Here is a 22,158-nt window from a genome sequence, read left to right as displayed (position 1 = left end):
GCAGCTTACCGGGCTCCTCCGCATGGGATTTTCCAGGCAAGAGTACTGGAGTGGGGTGCCATTGCCTTCTCCATCTAGTAAGTATAGAAGAGAATAAAAACAACAAAAAAAAGAGGGGGGGGGATGGCAGTTCATGCTGAACTTAAACTTCTGTGTGGAGGCATTAAACATTAGTGGACAAAGCAATACTCAGGAAAAGAAAATGTGTTCAGTGTTTTTCAATTATTTTTTCCCTAATATACATGATTTCAATGTATAAGTCCTTCATGAAAAAATTATTAGAGGACTATTTAAGGAAAGTAATCACTGACGGCATAAACAGAGGCAGAAGTTTTGCTGAGCAGATCTATCTAAACCTCAGATTTAAGAGAAAACTCCTGAAGAATTGGTGGTAATAAAGCACAATGGAAATATGGAAATAAGATAACATTTTACAGTAGACTGGTGATATTAGAACAGAGAGGTACAACCACAGACTTATTGGAATGGTCAAATACAAAAATCTGACAATCCATTTACTGGCAAAGATGAGGAACAACAGGAATTCTCATTCATCGTTAGTGGGAATGTAATTTGGAAGCAACTTCTTACTGAACTAAACCTTGTCATACCACATGATCTAAAAATTATGCTCCTAGATATTTCAGTAAATGATTTGATAGTTAATGCCCACACAAAAACATGCACAAGAATTTTATAACAGCTTAATTCATACTATCTCTCTCTCACACACACACACACACACACACAAATTGGAAGCAACCAAAGTGTCCTTTAATAGATGACTGGATAAACAAATTATGGTACATCAACATAGCAGAGTATTATTCAAGAATAAAAGGAAATAAACTATCAAATCACAAAAAGAAATGGATGAAACCTAAATGAATGCTATTAAGTAAAATAAGCTAGTCTGGAAAAGGTTATACATTGCACACTGCCAATTATATGACATTCTGAAAAGCTAAAACTCTAGAGTGAATAAAAATTATCAGAGGCTTTTTTCTTTTGCTTCAGAATAGTTTTATTAGTTTGGATGAGGTATGTCAACGCTCAACAATTCCTCTCCTATTTGACTCACAAATCCACTCAGTCGAATTCTTCATTGCCCCAGAACTCATACGTCTGCAGGAACCTCGACATTGAGGGGGTTGAGGTTACCGCTGATTGATGTGGTGAGTTTCAGATTCTGCACCCTGGACACAAATTTCACAAGGTCCATCTTAAGCAGGGCTAAAGTATGGAACATGTACACGTCTTCAGAGGAAGTCTATCTTTTTCCTTCCGAGAGAGCCAAAGGAACAGCCCTGACGGGCAGCAGGAGTCTACATTCTACTCTCGCCACTCTCTCCTGCCAACTTCAATGTCATGTACATCAACACAATGAAGAAAAGCCAGAGCAACATGATATCAAGCGAGTCTTGGGCTTGCTCTTGTAGATTCTGCCGAATTAAAACGTGCCCTCTGTGGGAGAAGGCGAGGGTGGGATGTTCTGAGAGAATAGCATTGAAACAAGTATACTATCAAGGGTGAAACAGATCACCAGCCCAGGTTGGATGCATGAGACAAGTGCTCAGGGCTGGTGCACTGGGAAGACCCAGAGGGGTGGGATGGGGAGGTAGGCGGGAGGGGGGATTGGGATGGGGAACACATGTAAATCCATGGCTGATTCATGTCAATGTATGGCAAAAACCACTACAGTATTGTAAAGTAATTAGCCTCCAACTAATAAAAATAAATGAAAAAAAGAAAGTGCCCTCTGCAGAGCACCTTACCCTGGATTTCTTCGGCTTTCTTTCTCAGAGAAGTAAACATTAAGGCGTAGATACAGGAAACACCCATGGGTAAGCACAGGAATGATCTGAGGGACCACATGGTGAGCCGAGAGGAAATGGCTCCTGGTGTGCTGGTCTGCCCTGGCACCTGGAGACTGAGGACCAGCCAGGACCAGGCCCTTTGGGAGTCACAGAGGGCCCCACCCCAGCCAGAACCCATGTAGCCATTGTGATGACTTCAGGGCGGGGGATAAGGAGGCTTGCATAGGTCAACTGGTAGTAGGGCTTAAAGGAAGATGGTGACATTTCCAGCAGGTAGTTGCAAAAGAGTTGGGGGGTGACAGAATGCCATCTCCTTGCCAGTGTATTCTTTCTGAACCTGGTGCTCTACTGGGAGGGTGGGTCCCTGTTCTATTTTTATTTTTCCATTTGTTAAATCCAGACAATGGGTGAGCAGAGCAGACCCATGGGCATGTGCCCCTGTGGAGCAGAGGGCCAAGTTCGAAAGAAAGATAGAGGCCATAAACTCGGAGCCACTGATGTGCTTTCTGTGGCCTTCACTGTTCCTAAAAATGACTACTTTCAGTTGTCAAGTCCTGTGTGACTCCTTGAGACCCCATGGACTGTAGCCCTTCAGGCTCTTCTGTCCCTGAGATTTCCCAGGTAAGATTACTGGACTGGGTTGCCATTTTCTTCTTCAGGCATAGAGGATATTTTAGGGCAGTGAAACTGTTCTGTATGATGTTATGTTAAATAGATGACACTGCATATTTGGCAAGACCCTTAGATTCTTACAGCACAAAAAGTGAATCAATGTATGTATATTAAAAAGAACATTTTGACATCAAGAATGGAACTCAGAATTTGACTAAACAATCTAATTATATTGCAAATATTTAAAACTACCTCACTCAGATCCCCTGACTTAAGTAACTTTGGAAATGAATGGAGTTTGCAAGACTGAAAGCAAAAGATAAAAGCACTGTGATCTAGCTGATAGTGTTCTTTCTCGTAGGGGTACACGTTAAAAATCTTGATACGGTTACACATGCGTACATGAATTAAGCAGTTAAATAGATGGCACATGAATATACATACATATATTTCTTTGTTCTGTGAGCTGAAAGTGTCTAAGAGAAATGATACTCACAAAATCTGAAAGAAGCAGTGATGTAGAAATAAGCACAGATTTTGGTTTCCAATACTTTTTCCAAGAAAAGGAACCAGGTGTCTAGGAGTAATTACTGATTGTGGGACACAGAGAAGAAATATTGTAAAAGAGTCTGGGGGATCTTATTGTACGAAAAAGAAAGTAAATAAAAAGAAGATCCCCACAGTAATGGGGTTATGTCAAAGCAGAAAGGAATGAACTTCCAATGGCCAAAACTAGAACAGGATGAGCAATGTAATAAATTAAGTAAACCATCTTTTGGGATTATTCATAAAGCAATTCAGTGAGATCTATCAAGACAGGCATCCATGATAGGGGAACATGGTGCCATAGTGGGCCAGATGAGATGAGGGGTGAAAAGGATATCCATGCAGACAGAGCATCCTAGTACAGGGAGTCAGAACTCAAATATGGTAAAATGATAAGATCCACAAGAACAGGTAAGGGAGGTGTGTAGTATGAGATGTGACAACTTGAGCGGGGAAAAAAAAGATATCCATCCCAAGACATATCATGGGTAGTCAGTGCCAAAGTGGGATTAAGAGGCCTTCACAGAGCAGAGAAGCCTGCCACAAGACTCAGTTTAGTCCAGAGGATATTAAGTAGGAGGCTTGCCAGGCATGCAGAGTAAAAGCCTAAGTCCAGAGAAGCAGAAATCAACATGGGGGAAGCAGATTTGTGTAGAAAGTCTGAGGTCAATCAAGGGGAGGAGTGCATCCATGCATGGAAGTGGGCAGCCCTTGTGGGCAGGTAGAGGCTGAGTGGAACAAGGAGAGTATCTGAACCTGGGGGTATCCCACTGCAAAGTATCCCAAGCAGGGTAAGGGGAGCATGTTTAAAAAACAGTTGCCTGGAGTGGGTGTCAGAGTCTGAATATGTTGAGAAAGGCATTCACATGGGTTGGGGACAATTGAGAATTTTGTGATCTCAGAACCAGAGCTATGAAGGAAGGATACACACACAAAGGCATGCACACACACATTCACACTTCCCAGACTCTGTCCAATGACAGGAACTGGGAAATAATGAGTACATACAAGTCTCATATATTGGATTCTGATTTCCATTTTCCACTAAAAATTATTGGGACTTCTGGGAGAGATTGTTAATTCCATGGCAAGTCCAGGGAAAGTACAAGATGAACCTGGAATATCTTGTACAGAAAGCATCAAATTGTTCCAAGAATGATGGGGAGATGTCAAAAGGACAGAGAGCCTGACATAAGGAGGTTCCCACTCTCCGAGGCTGGATATGAACCATATGAACATCAAAATAAATAATGATAGTGACAGGTCATGATTCATTTAGTAAAATAAGAGGTTATTAATCAAATAGATTTAATTCAATTGATGAATCTAACTTTTGGTGAGGAATAAAATATGTATATACATTAAAATACAAAATAATGTCTTAATAGCAAGATAGGAGGGAGTAACTTGACAGTGGAGAAGCTTGACAGAAACCACTTTAATCAAGTGATCCAAGTGAATATCATCAATACTGGGACACACTGAAATCATGAATCACTTGATAGAATGAGATGATATGAACACAATATCATTTCCATCATTTTCCTGTCAAAGATGCAAAACATGATATTCATTATGAGCAAATACTGGGTGGAGCAAAGTTGAGGAGAATTCTACAAAATAACTGACCTATGGGTTTTGGCATTCGAGTAATTCTGCCTCACAGAATGAACAGGGAAGTGTTTCTTTCCACTTCTATGGATACATTTAGAATGCATGTGTGGAGAATTGGCTTGAATTTTGGTTTAAATATTTGGTAGAATTCAGCAGTGAGGCTATCTGGGTCTAGGTATGGTAGGGAGACTTTTGTGAGGTGGGTTGGGCAAGAAGTTTAAAAATGAATAATTCTTTCTCTATGCTTCATATTTTCATTTTCCTTTTGAGTCAATTTCAGTCAATTGTGTATTTCTAGAAATTTGTCTGTTTCATCTAAATTTTCTCATTAGTGCATATTCCTAATCAGGAAAGGAGTTGACAAGGCTGTATATTGTCACCCTGCTTACTGAAATTATATGCAGAGTACATCATGAGAAATGCTGGACTGGATGAAGCACAAGCTGGAATCAAGATTGCCAGAAGAAATACCAATAACCTCAGGTATGCAGATGATACCACATTTTTGGCAGAAAGCAAAGAGGAACTAAAGAGCCTCTTGATCAAGGTGAAAGAGGAGAGTGAAAAAGTTAGCTTAAAACTCAACATTCAGAAAACTAAGATCTTGGCATCCAGTCCCATCACTCAATGGCAAATAGATGAGGAAACAATGGAAAGAGTGGGAGATTTTATTTTTGGGGGGGCGGGGCTCCAAAATCACTGCAGATGGTGACTGCGGCCATGAAATTAAAAGATGCTAGGTCCTTGGAAGGAAAGCTATGACCAATTTAGACAGCATAGTAAAAAGCAGAGACATTACTTTGCCAACAAAGGTTCTCCTTGTCAAAGCTGTGGTTTTTCTAATAGTCATGTATGGATGTGAGAGTTGGACTATAAAGAAAGCTGAGCACCAAAGAACTGATGCTTTTGAATTGTTATGTTGGAAAAGACTCTTCAGAGTCCCTTAGACTGCAAGGAGATCCAACCAGTCCATCCTAAAGATAATCAGTCCCGAATATTCACTGGAAGGATTGATGCTGAGGCTGAAACTCCAATAGTTTGGCCGCCTGATGCAAAGAACTGACTCATTTGAAAAGACCCTGATGCTGGGAAAGATTGAAGACAGTAGGAGAAGGGGATGATAGAGGATGAGATGGTTGAATGGCATCACCGACTCAACTAAACATGAGTTTGAGTAAGCTCCAGGAGTTGGTGATGGACAGGGAGGCCTGGCATGCTGCAGTCCACAGGAACGCAAGGAGTCAGACATGAATGAGCAACTGGACTGTCTGACTGATTCCTTTACAATTTTATTAATTTCTCTAAAGTGGTAGTAATTTTCCCTATTTTATTCCTAATTTTAGTAATTTGAGTCTTCCTCCCTTGATCAATATCACTAAAGTTTTGTTATTTTTGACCTTTCTAAATAACCAAATTTTCACGTGTTGAATATATCTGTGGTTATTCTATTTTCTATTTCCTTTATTTTGCTCTAATATTTATTGCTGACTATATCTGCCTATTTGAGTTCAGTTTGCTACATTCCCTTACTTAGGTGTGGTGTGTTTTTGCTTTCATTCCACTCAAAGTAATTCAAGTCGATGTGCCTACCACAGATGCCGAAGTAGCTCAGGCTGATCAGTCATATGAAGACCTAGAAGACCACCTAGAACTAACACCAAAAACAGATGCTCTATTCATCAGTTGGGATGGCTATGCCAAAGTAGGAATACAAGAGATACCTGGAGTAACAGGCAAGTTTTGCCTTGGAGAAAAAAAATGAATCAGGGCAAAAGCTAACTAAATTCTGCCAAGAGGATGCACACAGCATAGCATATACCCGTTCTGAACAGCACAAGAGATGAGTTTACACATGGACATCACCAAATGGTCAATATTGAAATCAGATTGATTACATTCTTTGTAGCCAAAGATGGAGAAGCTGTAGGCAGTCAGCAAAAACAAGACCTGGAGCTGATTGTGGTTCTGCTCTTCAGCCTCTAATAGAAAAGGCTTGAACAAAAGAAAGTGAGGAAAACCACTAGGAGAGCCAGGTGTGGCTGAAATCCAATCCCCTATGATATGCAGTGGAGGTGACTCAGATTCAAGGGGTGAGATGCAGTTAACAGTGCACCTGAAGAACTATGGATGGAGGTTCATAACACTGTACAGTTCAGTTCAGTCACTCAGTCATGTCCAACGCTTTGCAACCACATGAACTGCAGCATGTCACACCTCCCTGTCCATCACCAACACCCGGAGCCCACCCAAACCCATTTCCATTGTGTCAGTGATGCCATCCAATCATCTCATTCTCTGTCATCCCCTTCTCCTGCTGCCCTCAATCTTTCCCAGCATCAGGGTCTTTTCAAATGAGTCAGCTCTCTGCATCAGGTGGCCAAAGTACTGGAGTTTCAGTTTCAACATCAGTCCCTCCAATGAACACCCAGGACTGATCTCCTTTAAGATGGACTGGTCGGATCTCCTTGCAGTCCAAGGGACTCTTTCCCAGCATCTGAGTCTTTTCCAATGAGTCAGTTCTTCCCAGCAGGTGGCCAAAATAAGGGAGCTTCAGCTTTAGCATCAGCCCATCCAGTGAATATTCAGGATTGATTTCCTTTAAGATGGACTGGTTGGATCTCCTTGCAGCCCAAGGGACTCTCAAAAGTCTTCTCCAATGCCACAGTTCAAAAGAATCAATTCTTCGGGGCTCAATGTTCTTTTTGGTCCAACTCTCATATCCATATGTGACTACCGGAAAAACCACAGCTTTGATGAGATGGAACCTTGTCGCCAAAGTAGTGTCTCTGCTTTTTCATATGCTGTCCTGGTTTGTCACAGCTTTTCTTCCAAGGAGCAAGCATCGTTTAATTTCATGGCTGCAGTCATCATCTGTAGTGACTTTTGAGTCCAATAAAATAAGTCTGTCACTCTTTCCACTGTTTCTCCGTCAATTTGCCATGAAGTGATGGAACTGGATGCCATAAGCTTAGTTTATTGAATGTTAGGTTTAAGCCAGCTTTTTCACTTTCACTTTCATGAAGAGGCTTTTTCGTTCATCTTCACTTGCTGTATACCAGTGGCGTTATCTGCATAAGTGATGTCATTGTTATTTGTCCCAGCCATCTAGATTCCACCTTGTGCTTCAACCATCTGGGCATTTTGCAAGACGTTCTCTGCATATAAATTAAATGAGCTGGGTGACTATATACAGCCTTGTCGTATTTGTTTCCCAATTTGGAACCAGTTTGTCGCTCCATGTCTGGTTCTAAATGCTGACTCTTCACAACCATAGATTTCTCAGGAGGCAGGTAAGGTGGTATTCCCATTTATTTCCACAGTTTATTGTGATCCACACACTCTATGGCTTTGGTGTAGTCAATAAAGCAGATGTTTTTCTGGAACTCTCTTGCTTTTTCTATGATCCAGTGGATGTTGCCAATTTGATTTCTTGTTCCTCTGCCTTTCCTGAATCCAACTTGAGCATCTGGAAGATCTCAGTTCACATACTGTTGAAGCCTTGTTTGGAGAATTTGGAGCATTCATTTGGTAGCAAGTGAGATGAGTACCATTGTGTATTAGTTTGAACATTCTTTGGCATTGCCTTTCTTTGGGACAGCAATGAAAACTGACCTTTTCCTGTCCTGTGGCCACTACTGAGTTTTCCAAATCTGCTGGCATATTGAGTTCAGCACGTTCACAGCATCACACTTTCAGATTTGAAAAAGCTCAACTGGAATCCCATCATCTCCACTAGCTTTTTTCGTGGAGATGCTTCCTCAGGCCCACGTGACTTTTGCTTCCAGGATGTCTGGCTGTAGGTGAGAGATCACACCATCGTGCTTATTTGGGTCATTAAGATCTTTTCTGTATAGTTCTTCCCTGTATTCTTGCCACCTCTTCTTAATATCTTCTGCTTCTCTTAGGTCCATGCCATTTATGTATTTTATTGTGCCTATATTTGCATGAAATATAGTCTCTAGTCTTTCCCATTCTACTCTTTCCCTCTATTTCTTTTCTTTGATTTCTGAGGAGGCTTTCTTTTCTCTCCTTGCTCTTCTTTGGAACTCTGCATTCAGATGGTTACATATTTCTTTTTCTCCTTTGTCTTTTATTTCTATTATTTGCCCAGTTAATTGTAAGGCCTCCTCAGACAACCATTTGGCCTTTTTGTGATTCCTTCTGTTGGGGACGGTGTTGATCACTGCCTCCTGTGCAATGTGACCAACCTCCATCAATAGTTCTTCAGACACTCTCTCAGATTTAATCCCTTGACTCTATCTGTCTCTTCTACTGTAAAATTATAAGGGTTTTGATTTTGGTCATACCTGAATTTTCCCATGATTTCCCTACATTCATCAGTTTAATTCTGAATTTGGCAATCAGGAGTTCATTATTTCAGTCAGAGTCAACTCCCAGTCTTCTTTTTGTTGATTGTATACAGTTTCTCCATCTTCATCTGCAAGGAACACAATCGATCTGATTTTGGTATTGGCCATCTGGTAATGTCCATGTGTAGTGTCGCCTCTGGTGTTGTTGGAAAATGTTGTTTGCTATGACCAGTGCATTATCTTGGCAAACTCTGCTAGCCTTAGCCCAGCATTTCATTTTCTACTCCAAGGCCAAACTTGCCTGTTACGGCAGGTATCTCTTCACTTCCTGTTTTTGCATCCCAGTTCCCTATGATGAAAAGGACATCTTTTTTTTTTTTTTTTTCTTTTTTTTTGGTTTTAGATCTAGAAGGTCTTGTAGGTCATCACAGAATCATTCAACTTCAGCTTCTTCGCCATTGTTGGTTGGGGCATAGACTTGGATTACTGTGATATTGAATGGTTTCCCTTGGAAATGAACAGAGACCTTTTTGTCATTTTTGAGATTGCACCCATCCCATCAAAGGCAAGTAGCCTAACCATCTGTGCTTCCATGTCTCAGCTGTGTGATCTTAGGCAGGTTGCCTGAACTCTCCCTGCTTTCACTTCTGAGCTCTTTGATCTTAGGCAAGATGCCTGTATGCACTGTTCTTTCATATTTCAGCCATGTGAGCTTAGACAAGTTGTCTAAACTCTCTGTGCTTCTGCATGTAAGCTGTGTGATCTTAGGCAAGACTGCTAACCTCTCTCCTTACACTTCTGAACTGTGTGAACTTAAGTAAGTTGCCTGATCTCTCTGTGTTTCTTCATATGAGCTATGTGATCTTAGCCAAGTTGCCTGACCTCTGAGTGCTTCCTCTTCTGACCTATGTGATCTCAGTCATGTTGCCTGACTTCTCTGTTCGTAACATTGAGAGGTGTGTGATCTTGGACAAGTTGCCTGACCTCTCTGTGCTTCCACTTCTGAGCTCTTTGATCTTAGGGAAGTTGCCTGAACTCTCTGTTGGCTTCCCTGTCCATCAACAACTCCTGGAGCTTGCTCAAACTCCTCTACATCGAGTCGGTGATACCATCCAACCTACTCATCCTCTATCATCCACTTGGAATCCTGCAATCAAAATTTCTGCCATTTGGGACTTTTCCAGTGAGTCAGATTTTCACATCAGGTGGCCAGAGTGTTGGAGCTTCAACTCCAGCATCAGTCCTTCCAATGAATGTTCAGGACTGATGTCCTTTAGGATGGACTAGTTTCATCTCCTTGAACTCAAGAGACTGTCAGGAGTCTTCTCTAATACCCTAGTTCAAAAACATCATTTCTTCTGTGTTCAGCTTTCTTTACATTTCAACTCTCACATCCATACATAACTACCAGAAAAACCACAGGTTTGACTAGAGGGACCTTTGTCAGCAAAGTAATGTCTCTGCTTTTTCATATGCTGTCTGGATTGGTTAGAGCCTTTATTCCAGGGAAAAGTGTCTTTTGATTTCCTGGCTGCAGTCACCATTTGCAGTCATTTTGGAGCCCAAGAAAGTAAAGCCTGATACTATTCCCACTGTTCCTCCCTCTATTTGCCAAAAAGTGATAGGACTGAATGCCATGATTTAGTTGTTTTTAATGCTGAGTTTTAAGCCAACTTTTTCACTCACCTCTTTCACTTTCATCAAGAGGCTCTATAGTTTTTCTTCTATTTCTGACATTAGGGTGATGTCATCTACATATCTGAGGTTATTGATATGTCTCCCAGAAATCTCGATTCCACCTTGTGCTTCATCCAGTCTGGAGATTCCCTCGATGTACTCTGCATATAATTTAAATGAGGAGGGTGACCATAAACAGCCTTGTACTCCTTTCCCAGTTTTGAACTGGCCTGCTGTACCATGTCTAGGTCTAACTGTTGCTTCTTGACCCACATACAGATTTCTCAGGAGGCAGGTAAGGTTATCTGGTATTCCCATCTCTTTAAGTATGTTCCACAGTTTTTTGTGATCCACACACTCTAAGGCTTTGGTGTAGTCAGTAAAGCAAAAGTAGATGTTTTTCTGGAACTCTCTTGCTTTTTTGATGATCCAATGGATGTTGGCAATTTGATCTCTAGTTCCTCTGACTTTTCTAAATCCAGCTTGAACATTTGGAATTTCTCAGTTCATGGACTGATGAAGCCTAGATTGGAGAATTTGGAGTATTCCTTTGCTAGTGAGTGAGATGAGTGCCATTGTGTGTTAGTTTGAACGTTCTTTGGCATTGCCTTCCTTCAGGATTGCAATGAAAACTGACCTTTTCCAGTCCTGTGGCCACTGCTGTTTCCAAATTTTTGGCATATTGAGTGCAGCACTTTCACAGCATCATCTTTTCAGATTTGAAATAGCTCATTGGAATCCCATCACTTCCACTAGCTTTGTTCGTGGAGATGCTTCCTCAGGCCCACATGACTTTGCTTTCCAGGCTGTCTGCATGTAGGTGAGTGATCACACCATCATGGTTATCTGGGGCATTAAGGTCTTTTTTGTATAGTTCTTCTGTATATTTTTGTCACTTCTTATTATCTTCTGCTTCTTTTAGGTCCATACTGTTTCTGTCCTTTATTGGGCCCTTATCTTTCATTTATTTTCCTTAGATTCAGGAGATTAAAGATTTCATGGGTAGAGATTCACACTGTATGAAAAAAGAAAAAAAAAATCAAGTTGTATTGGCTTGCCATTGAGCTGCTTTTTGCACTGGTGGTGGGAAGATTTTCAGTGCTCTAATGTGTAAGTCCACGGGTCTACTGCAGGTTGACTTTCTACTAGACCAACCCATGGTACCGTCTTAAAGTAAGTTGTGCTTTGGCTGGTACCCAGCTATAATGAATTGCTTTTTAGCACTACAGTTAAGAGACCTTCTTTCTCAACTATATACATGTCCATAGTTTTTGTTATTTTTATTCACCAACATTAAATGAGGATCAAGCTTGTGTCAAACTTTCTATGAAAAAAGGGAAATATTCACAGTCTGCTGCCTCACTTTCAAGAAAGCATTTTCCATTGGCCATCGAACAGATATTCATTATTTAAGCTCACTTCAGAGTTGAAGCACAAAAATTTCAAAGGCGGAGTCATCAATACATTTCCTTAAAAATAGTAATGACTAGATCACAGACCTGTATGATAGTGAAGCTTAAATAGCTAAAATTGTGTACCATACCTTCTTATCAGCTGCCAGACCAAAGCTTAAGTCAAGGTTTGATTTCCATTTTTCAGATCTTGTGCTCCAGTGCCAACCAGAGAGAATTTGGCAGCATGCTTCCCTAATTCAGTGGCATAATTCCACATTTCTAGCTGCAAACACACAGAAGCAAATGGTTAAAGATTTTTACTTGTGTAATCTGTGTATGTGGGTGCACACACAGTTGGGCAACTTGCCTAGGATCACAAATCTCAGATGTGGAAGCATCCCCTGGAGAAGGGAAATGCTACCCCCTCCAATATTCTGGCCTGGAGAATGCCATGGACAATCCATGGGCTTGTAAAGAGTCAGACATGACTGAATGACTTTCACTTCACCTTACTTCACTTCACTGAGCAGACTAATTATAATGAATGCTGGATCTCAGGAGTGGCTACCTAAATGACACAATTCAGTAAAGAATAAAATATGGGGCCCCTGCTTCATAAATGATTCAAACTTTCAAGATGGTCACAGCAGATCATGAAACCATGGTTGAGGCCCTTCCAAGCACCCAAGAATAAGGCCTGGTGTAATTGCACAGAACACATACCCATGAAGCCCATCTGCATTCACTTTGGCCCAAGGGTAGGATTTTAGGGAACTCCTCCTGTTATTCCTTAGTTGTTCTGAGAGCTTAAGGGAGTGAGTTCAAAGTAAGGGGCTAGGGCAGCCCTAGATGACAAGAGACAGATGGCCAAGAGAAGGACCATGGCTTAAGGCACTGTGTATAGACCAACTATTTGGGAAATATGCAATACTTTACACCTCTATCATAATAAAAAGAAATTTTTAAAAGTGAGATTAGAAGCTAAAACTTTAGAAAATTTGGGGTCACATTACTTAAAGGTAAATAAATCTCCACAGCTACAGGGTCAGGAGTTCCAGGGGTCCTTTCCCAGGGTCCAACTCTGTGAAGATTTGGTATCACATGGTTGGCATACCCAGTCTTGGCCCAGTATTGGGCCAACTGTGTTAGAGGCTTCTACGTGTATGGCAGGGAATCCATAAACCTTTGATTAGAAGAGTTTGTTGTGCATGCTCTGAACTGGCCAATGGAAGTAATAGGTCCTGAAAACCCATTCAGCCTCCAAGGATGGCATTGCCAACCATTTCCCTGTCTATGGTGAAGTCCACCCCCATTCTTATTTTCTTTTATGATTTTGTTTCAAATTTGTCCTTGTGATTTTTCATAATAACAAAATTGGAAAATATTAACAAAGTGATTAGATAAATGTGCCCTGTGTATCTCTTAACTCTCAATAAGTCAGATGTTTATATCATACAAGGCTGTAGTGAGTGAAATTTGGTCTTCAATTAAAGTTCCAGTGGGAATAATGGAGCTAGCCTTTAAGGGTCAAGCTTTGTAAAAATTGTCTCACATTCTGGTGACTGAAGAAATGAGCCTTTTCTTATCTTTCATTCTTTTTTTTTTTTTTTTTTTTTAAGGGATGAAATTAGAATGATCCTTCTGCATAGCAAGGGCTTTCCTGGTGGCTCAATGAGTAAAGATTCTGCCTGCAGTGTGGGATAGCCGTGTTTGATCCCTGAATTGGGAAGATCCCCTGGAGAAGAAAATGGCAACACACTCCAGTATTCTTGCCTGGAGAATTCCTTGGACAGAGGAGCCTGGTGGCCTACAGTCCATGGGGTCACAGAGTCGGACACAACTGAGTGACTAACACTTTCACTTTCACTGCATAGCAAGAAATGAGGCAACACTAGATAACCTTAAAAAGTTCACAAGACTTGTCCTTCCAAAACTAACATCTCCCACATGCTTTTGACATACTATGGAACAACTTGAATCCTAGGCCTACACCTATAGTCAAAACTATCTCCAACCTCACCTTTTTCTTGGTGTCTTATTCACCTAGGATGTTATTTTCTACTGGAAAAATACCAAATTGATGGACTCAATTCAGTTAAGGATTGAAGGATATAATCCAGAGAAATTACTAATAATATGAGTTTTGGGGCATACAAAATTAACAGTGGGGAATAGGCTTCTTTCATGAAGTTCCAGAGGTATATTGCTATTTTGAAAAGATTGCTGTCTTATTTTTCTATAACTTAAAACATCCAATAAGAAATGTGCCAAAGAAGACCACATGCATCCCAGGAAAGTCTTTGTTTCTAAAATCAAACTTATTATGATTATACCAAGAGATAGTCATCAGGGCAGTAGAAATCTGTCTTCAATAACACGGTCAAGATTGCATATAAAGAGCTTTTATAAAGAAGAAAAAAAAAACCAACCACATTGTAAACCAACTATGTGCTGTGCTTAGTCGCTCAGTCAAGTCTGCCTCTTTGCCACTCCATGGACTATATTTCAACTTAAAAAAAGAAGATTGTATTTAAAATACATGAAAGCATGTATATTTTGAGGCTGTGGCTAAAAACTCACCATGTCTATTTGAAACACTGCATTAACTAATAACAAGATATAATTCAGGGCATGACTTTCTCAATGTTAGTTCCACACTGTCTCAGATTTCCTATATTAGTGACAAAAAAGAAAAACATAGAACAAATAAGTGTTCTTTCCCTTTCAATGTATCTTTAATTAATTAAGTTCTTTCTCTCTCTCCCTGTTTTTTTCTCTGTAGCCATTAGTGATTATACAATATATTTGACTTCCTTGTTTATTGTATATCTCTACCTAATTTTGGATAAAATATAAAATCCATGAGGAAACATTTTTTCTTTACTGCTGTATGTCCAGTACCTGAAAAACTCTGACCCACAGTAAGTGCCTAAAAACATCAGATGTTTGAAAGTGAATGACACGACTAAAGTAAGGGAGATAACAAATACAGATTCTATTATAATGGAACAATGTAAAAGGAGATGAATGATTGACAGAATTGCCTTTATACATTTTCATCTATATCTGTATATGTATTTATATAGCTTCATGTGAAAGAGCAATGCTGAGTTAATTTTCTTCCATTTCAAAACATGACAAATATTTATATTGACAAAGCTAGTTCACTTTGAAGTACAATAATCTTTTGCCCCATTCTCAATGTTGTTTCTGTTAGGTCGATAGCATTTTTGGACCTAACAGAAGCAGAATATATTAAGAAGAGGTGGCAAGAATACACAGAAGAACTATACAAAAAGGATCTTCATGACCCAGATAATCATGGGGAATACGTGTAACTATATGACTGATTCATGTCAATGTATGACAAAACCCACTGAAATGTTGTAAAGTGATTGGCCTCCAACTAATAAAATAATATTTTTTTAAAAAATAAATAAATAAATAAAAGGAAAAAAAAAAAAAAATCACTCAACCTAGATCCAGACATCCTGGAATGTGAAGTCTCGTGGGCCTGAGGAAGCATCACGATCAACAAAACTAGTGGAGGTGATGGGATTCCAGTTGAGCCATTTCAAATCCTAAAAGATGATGTTGTGAAAATGCTTCACTCAATATGCCAGCAAATTTGGAAAACTCAGCAGTGGCCACAGGAATGGAAAAGGTCAGTTTTCATTCTAATCCCAAAGAGAGGTAATGCCAGAGAATGCTCAAACTACCACACAGTTGCACTCATCTAACACGCTAGAAAAGTAATGCTCCAAATTCTCCAAGCCAGGCTTCTACAGTACATGAATCATGAACTTCCAGATATTCAAGCTACATTTAGAAAAGGCAGAGGAACCAGAGAACAAACTGACAACATCTGTGGGATCATTGAGAAACAAAATGAGTTCCAGAAACATATCTACTTCTGCTGTATTGATTATGACAAGGCCTTTGAGTGTGGGGATCACAATGAACTGTGGAAAATTATTAAAAAGATGGAAATATCAAGCCACCTGACCTGCCTCCTGAGAAATTTGTATGCAAGTCAGGAAGCAACACTTAGAACTGGACATGGAAAAACAGACTGGTTCCAAATAGGAAAAGGAGTACATCAAGGCTGTATATTGTCACTCTGCTTATTTAACTTATATGCAGAGTACATCATGAGAAACTCTGGGCTGGATGAAGCACAAGCTGGAATCAAGATTGCCAGGAGAAATATCAATAACCTCAGATATGCAGATGACATCACCCGTTTGGCAGAAAGTGAAGAACTAAAGAGACTCTTGATGATAGTGAAAGAGGAGAGTGAAAAAGTTGACTTAAAACTCAACATTCAGAAAACTTAGATCATGGCACCTGGTCCCCTCACTTCATGGCAAATAGATGGGGAAATATTGGAAACAGTGACAGATTTTATGTTTTTGGGCTCCCAAATCACAGCAGATGGTGACTGCAGACATGAAATTAAAAGATCCTTGGTCCTTGGAAGAACAGTTTTGACGAACCTAGACAGCATATTAAAAAGCAGAGACATTCCTTTGCCAACAAAGGTCTGTCTAGTCAAAGCTATGGTTTTTCCAGTAGTCATGAATGGATGTGAGAGTTGGAGTATAAAAAAAGCTGAGCCCGAAGTATGATGCTTTTGAACTGTGGTGCTGGAGAAGACTCCTCAGAGCCCCTTGGACAGCAAGGAGAACCAGGCCATCCATCCTAAAGGAAATCAGTCAGTCCTGAATGTTCATTGGAAGGATTGACGCTGAAGCTGCAATGTCAACACTTTGGCCACATGATGCAAAGAACTGACTCGTGTGAAAAGACCCTGATCCTGGCAAAGATTGAAGGTGTGATGAGAAGGTGACGACAGAGGATGAGATGGTTGGATGGCATCACCGACTCAATGAACATAGTTTTGAGTAAAGTCTGGGCATTGTTCATGGACAGGGAGGCCTGGCATGCCTCCATGGTGTTGCAAAAAGTCGGACATGACTGAGCGACTGAACTGAACAATGTTGTTTAGTTAATATTGCTATATTTCTCTTCTGCAAAAGTTGGTTTTCTTTCTTTAATATTTTATTTTATATTGCAGTATAATTGGTTAGCAATATTGTGTTACCTACCAGTGTACAGCAAAGTGATTCAATTATACATATATCTATTCTTTGTCAAATTATTTTCCCATTTGGGTTCTTACCGTGTATTCTGCAGAGTTCCCTGTACTATAGAGTAGGTCCTTGTTATCCATTTTAAATAGAGTAGTGTGTACATGTCAATCCCAAACATATTTAACTGATATATGTCTTTTATCATAAATCAATTTAAATCAGCATGGAGACTAATCAGAATGCACATTTTAACTAATGATAACATTAATTAGTAAAATACTCATTAGGCACAATACCAGACATTCAAATACAAGTGTCTTAAGATTTCTCTTCTCTTGAAAATCAAAAGCATAGGAAAATATTGAGCAAAATAGTCTTTCCCAAAGAGAACTAGCACATTCTCTTTACTGACAGGAAAAACAAGAATGTTGATAACTGAACTATATTGCAAGACACTAAGTTAAACTAGTTAAAACCGAACATTAGACTTTCTATAAATTGTTGTTTGACTGAGGTGCTTGCTAATTTATCTTCTCTGCTTATGACTATATGCAAGAGCATTTGGACTTGCATAATTACAAAATACACTGAGAGAAAATTAATGTTGCTAACAAATATCAAATGGTTTAGTTACTGTTCTTTTTTGAAATATATTTTCTTCAATAACTATACCAACATGTTTTATGATTGTTCTCTCTTTCTAGCATTATATAAATGGGTTCCTTGGAATCTCAATGGAGAAGAGGCACAGACTATTCAAAACTTGAATAATGAGCATGCAGTTTTTCAAAACAATACGAAGAAGAAAGATAATAGAATCAAGATTCTGATAAAATATATAAATGCTTGTAATAAAACTTCATGATATATGTGTCACTACATCTGCAACTGGTATTAATATCTATTTGGTTAACATCTAGTAAGTATATAAGATAATCAAAACTAACCAAAAATAAGGGGGAGAAGTTCATGCTGGACTTAAAGTTTTATGTAGAGGCACTAAAGAATAGTGGACAAAGCAATACTCAGGAAAAGAAAGTTTCTGCGTTGCTCAGTTAAAAATAAATTTTTTCCCATATACATGATTTCAAGTTATGAGTCTTTCATGAAAATATTATTAGAGGACTAATTAAGCAAAGTAAGGCCTGATGGCATAAACAGCAGCAGAAGTTTTGCTGAGCAGGAGATCCATTTAAACCTCAGATGGAGGTTTAAACCTGAAGAATTGATAGTAATAAAACACAGTGGAAATGCTCCAATGGAAATATGGAAATAAGATAACTTTTTAGAGTAGACTGATGAACTTAGAGAAAAGAGATGCCGCTACACACTTATCAGAAAGGTTAAATACAAAAATCTGACTAACCATTTCCTGGCAAAGATAAGGGACAATAGGAACTCTCATTTGTTGTTAGTGGGATTGCAAAATGGTAGAGTCACTTTGGAAGCAATCTCTTACAGAGCTAAGTATTGTCATACCACATGATCTAATGATTACACCCCTAGGTAGTTCACCAAATGATTTGATAGCTAATGTCCACACACAAACATGCACATGAATTTTATAACAGCTTGATTCCTACTATCTCTCTCTCTCACACACACACACAAATTGGAAGCAACCAAAATGTCCTTTAATAGACATATGCATTACCAAACAATGGTACATCAACATAGCCGAATGTTATTCAAGAATAAAAAGAAATGAGCTATCAAATCACAAAAAGAAATGGATGAAACCTGAATGAATGCTATTAAGTAAAGTAAGATAGTCTGGAGTAGGTTATTCACTGCATGCAGCCAATTGTACAACATTCTGGGAAAAGTAAAACTGCAGAGCAAATAAAAAATATCAGAGGCTTGGCTTTTTTCTTTTACATCATAATAGTTCTATTAGTCTGGATACAGTATATCAACCTTCAACAATTCCTCTCCTACACTGACACACAAATCCAGTCAATTGGAGTCTTCATTGCCCCAGAGCTCATATATTGTGATATTATTCTGTGCGTCTGCAGGGAACTCGACATTGAGAGGGCTGAGGTTACCACCCGTTGGTAGTTTCAGATTCTGCACCCTGGACACAAATTTCACAAGGTGCATCTCAAGCAGGATTAAGGTATCAAGCATAGTCTTTTTCTGGGGAAGCCTTTTGTCTTTTTATTTCCCGGAGAGCCAAATGAACCACCTTAATGGGTAGGAGAAGTATGAACATTATGCTCGCCACTCTCTCCTGCCAACTTCACTGTCACATACATCTGCGAAGAAGTGACCTCAAACCAGTCTTGGGCAGGCTCTGGTAGATTCTGCCATATTAGAAAGTGTCCTCCACAGAGGACCTTACCCTGGAGCTCCCCTGAGCCAAGAGGAAATGGCTCCTGGTGTGCTGGTCTGCCCTGGCACCTGGAGACTTAGGACCAGGCAGGGCTAGGCCCTTGGTGATGTCATAAAGAGCCCTGCCCCAGCCAGACTCCATGTGGCCACTGTGATGACTTATGGGCAGAGGATAAGGAGGTTCGCAGGGCCAACCGGAAGTAAGGCTTAAAAGGAAATGGGGACATTTTCCACGGGCAATCGAAAAAGAGGTGGGGAGTGACAAAATGCCATCTCTTTGTCAGTGTATTCTGTCTGAACCTGATGTTCTACTGGAAGGGAGGATCCATCTTCTATTCTCATTATTCCATTTGTTGAATCCAGACTCTGGGCTGAGCAGAGCAGAGCCCTGGGCATGTGTGCCTGTGGAGCAGGGAGTCAAGTGGGAAAAAAAGATATTAAAGCAGAGGCCAGAAACTAGGAGACACTGATTTGTTTTGTGTGGACTAAACTGTTTCTAAAAATGACTGTGGTCAGTTGCTAAGTCATGTCTGAGTCCTTGAGACCCCATGGGCTGTAGCCCAACAGGCTCCTCTGTCCCCGGGATTTCCTAGGCAAGAATACTGGAGTGGGCTGCCATTTCCTTCTGCAGGCAAAGGGGATGTTTTAGGACAGTGAAACAGTTCTGTATGATGTTATGGTAAATACATGGTACTATATATTTGTTAAAACCCGTAGAATTTTACAACACAAACAGTGAATCAATGTATGCATATTTTCTTTTTTTTTTTTTCTTTTTTTTTTTTTTTGTTTGCAGAATGGTGATTTTTTTAATGTTACAATGATTAGTTTTAAAATCTAGCTTCTTCTCTCAAGTTTGGAAAAAAAGCTACCAACAACACCATTTCATGGGGAGATAGACTGAGCTGGATCTTGCTCAGGCCTCATTGAATCTTTTTTTTTTTTTTTTTTTTTTTTTAAATATTATTTTATTAGTTGGAGGCCAATCACTTCACAACATTTCAGTGGGTTTTGTCATACATTGACATGAATCAGCCATATAATTACACGTATTCCCCATCCCGATCCCCCCTCCCACCTCCCTCTCCACCCGACTCCTCAGGGTCCTCCCAGTGCACCAGGCCCAAGCACTTGACTCATGCATCCCACCTGGGCTGGTGGTCTGTTTCACCATAGATATATACATGCTGTTCTTTCAAAACATCCCACCCTCACGTTCTCCCCCAGAGTTCAAAAGTCTGTTCTGTACTTCTGTGTCTCTTTTTCTGTTTTGCATATAGGGTTATCGCTACCATCTATCTAAATTCCGTATATATGTGTTAGTATACTGTAATGTTCTTTATCTTTCTGGCTTACTTCACTCTGTATAATGGTCTCCAGTTTCATCCATCTCATTAGAACTGATTCAAATGAATTCTTTTTAACGGATGAATAATATTCCATGGTGTATATGTACCACAGTTTCCTTATCCATTCATCTGCTGATGGGCATCTGGGTTGCTTCCATGTCCTGGCTATTATAAACAGTGCTGCGACGAACATTGAGGTGCACGTGTCTCTTTCAGATCTGGATTCCTCAGTGTGTATGCCCAGAAGTGGTATTGCTGGGTCATATGGCATATTTTCAAAAATTTGACATCAAGAATGGAATGCAGAATTTGACCAAACAATCTAATTTATATTACAAATGTATGAAAACACCTCACTAAGATCCACTGAATTAAGTAACTTTGGAAGTGAATAGATTTTGCAAGACTGAAAGTAGAAGATAAAACCAATGAAATCTAGTTGGTAGTGTTTTCTCTCATAGGAGTATAGGTTATCAATCCTGATACTGTTACACATGCATACGTGAACAGTTTCATAGATGGTACATGAATATTCATACATACATATATTTCTTTGTCTGGTGAGCTGAAAGGATCTAAGAAAAATGACACTCCTAATTAATGAAAGAAATAAGCACAGATCTTGGTTCCCAATACTAATTTCCAATAAAAGGAACCAGGCTTCTTGGAGAAATCGCTGATTGCAGGGCTCAGGGAGGAAATATAGAACAGGAATCTGGGGGAACTTATTGTATCAAAAAGGAAATGCTAAAAATAAAATATTTTTAAAAAGCCCCAGAAGAATGAGGTTATGTCAAAGAAGACAGAAATGAGCTTCCATTGGCCATAACTATAACAATGTAAGCAATATAATAAAGTAAATAAGTCATCCCTTGGGATTATACCCCAAAGTATAAAAGGAATATCTATGCGTCCATACTGATATAAATAAAACATTGAATACTTGTGAGAGAATAGACTAATTCCCATGCAGAAGAATTTCAGATAATTGACAAAGGTAATCGTGCTCTCAGGAAAGTGAAGTGTAACTCCCTATTCCTGAAGAGTGAGTTACACATAGTGACTTCCTTCCAAAAAATACAATGTTATGTAGAGGGAGAAAAAGAGTAACTTGAGAGTGGAATAACCTGATAAACACTACTTCAGCCAGGTGGTAAAGATCAGCATTACCAGGGATAAGGCTTGTTGATCGTATCACATGATTAAAAGGGCATTCCACCTCTACAGTCTTCTTCCCCCAAAACCCATGAAGTGACAAAGTGAAAGTTGCTCAGTCATGTCTGACTCTTCGCAACCCCATGGACTATACTGTCCATGGAATTTTCTAGGCCAGAATACTGGAGTTGGTAGCCTTTTCCTTCTCTAGGGGATCTTCCAACCCAGGGATTGAACGCAGGTCTCCCGCATTGCAG

Source organism: Muntiacus reevesi, chromosome X (assembly GCF_963930625.1).
Source record: "Muntiacus reevesi chromosome X, mMunRee1.1, whole genome shotgun sequence".
NCBI lineage: Eukaryota > Metazoa > Chordata > Mammalia > Artiodactyla > Cervidae > Muntiacus > Muntiacus reevesi.
The sequence above is the reverse complement of the archived record's forward strand: the minus strand, read 5'-3'. Positions refer to the sequence as shown.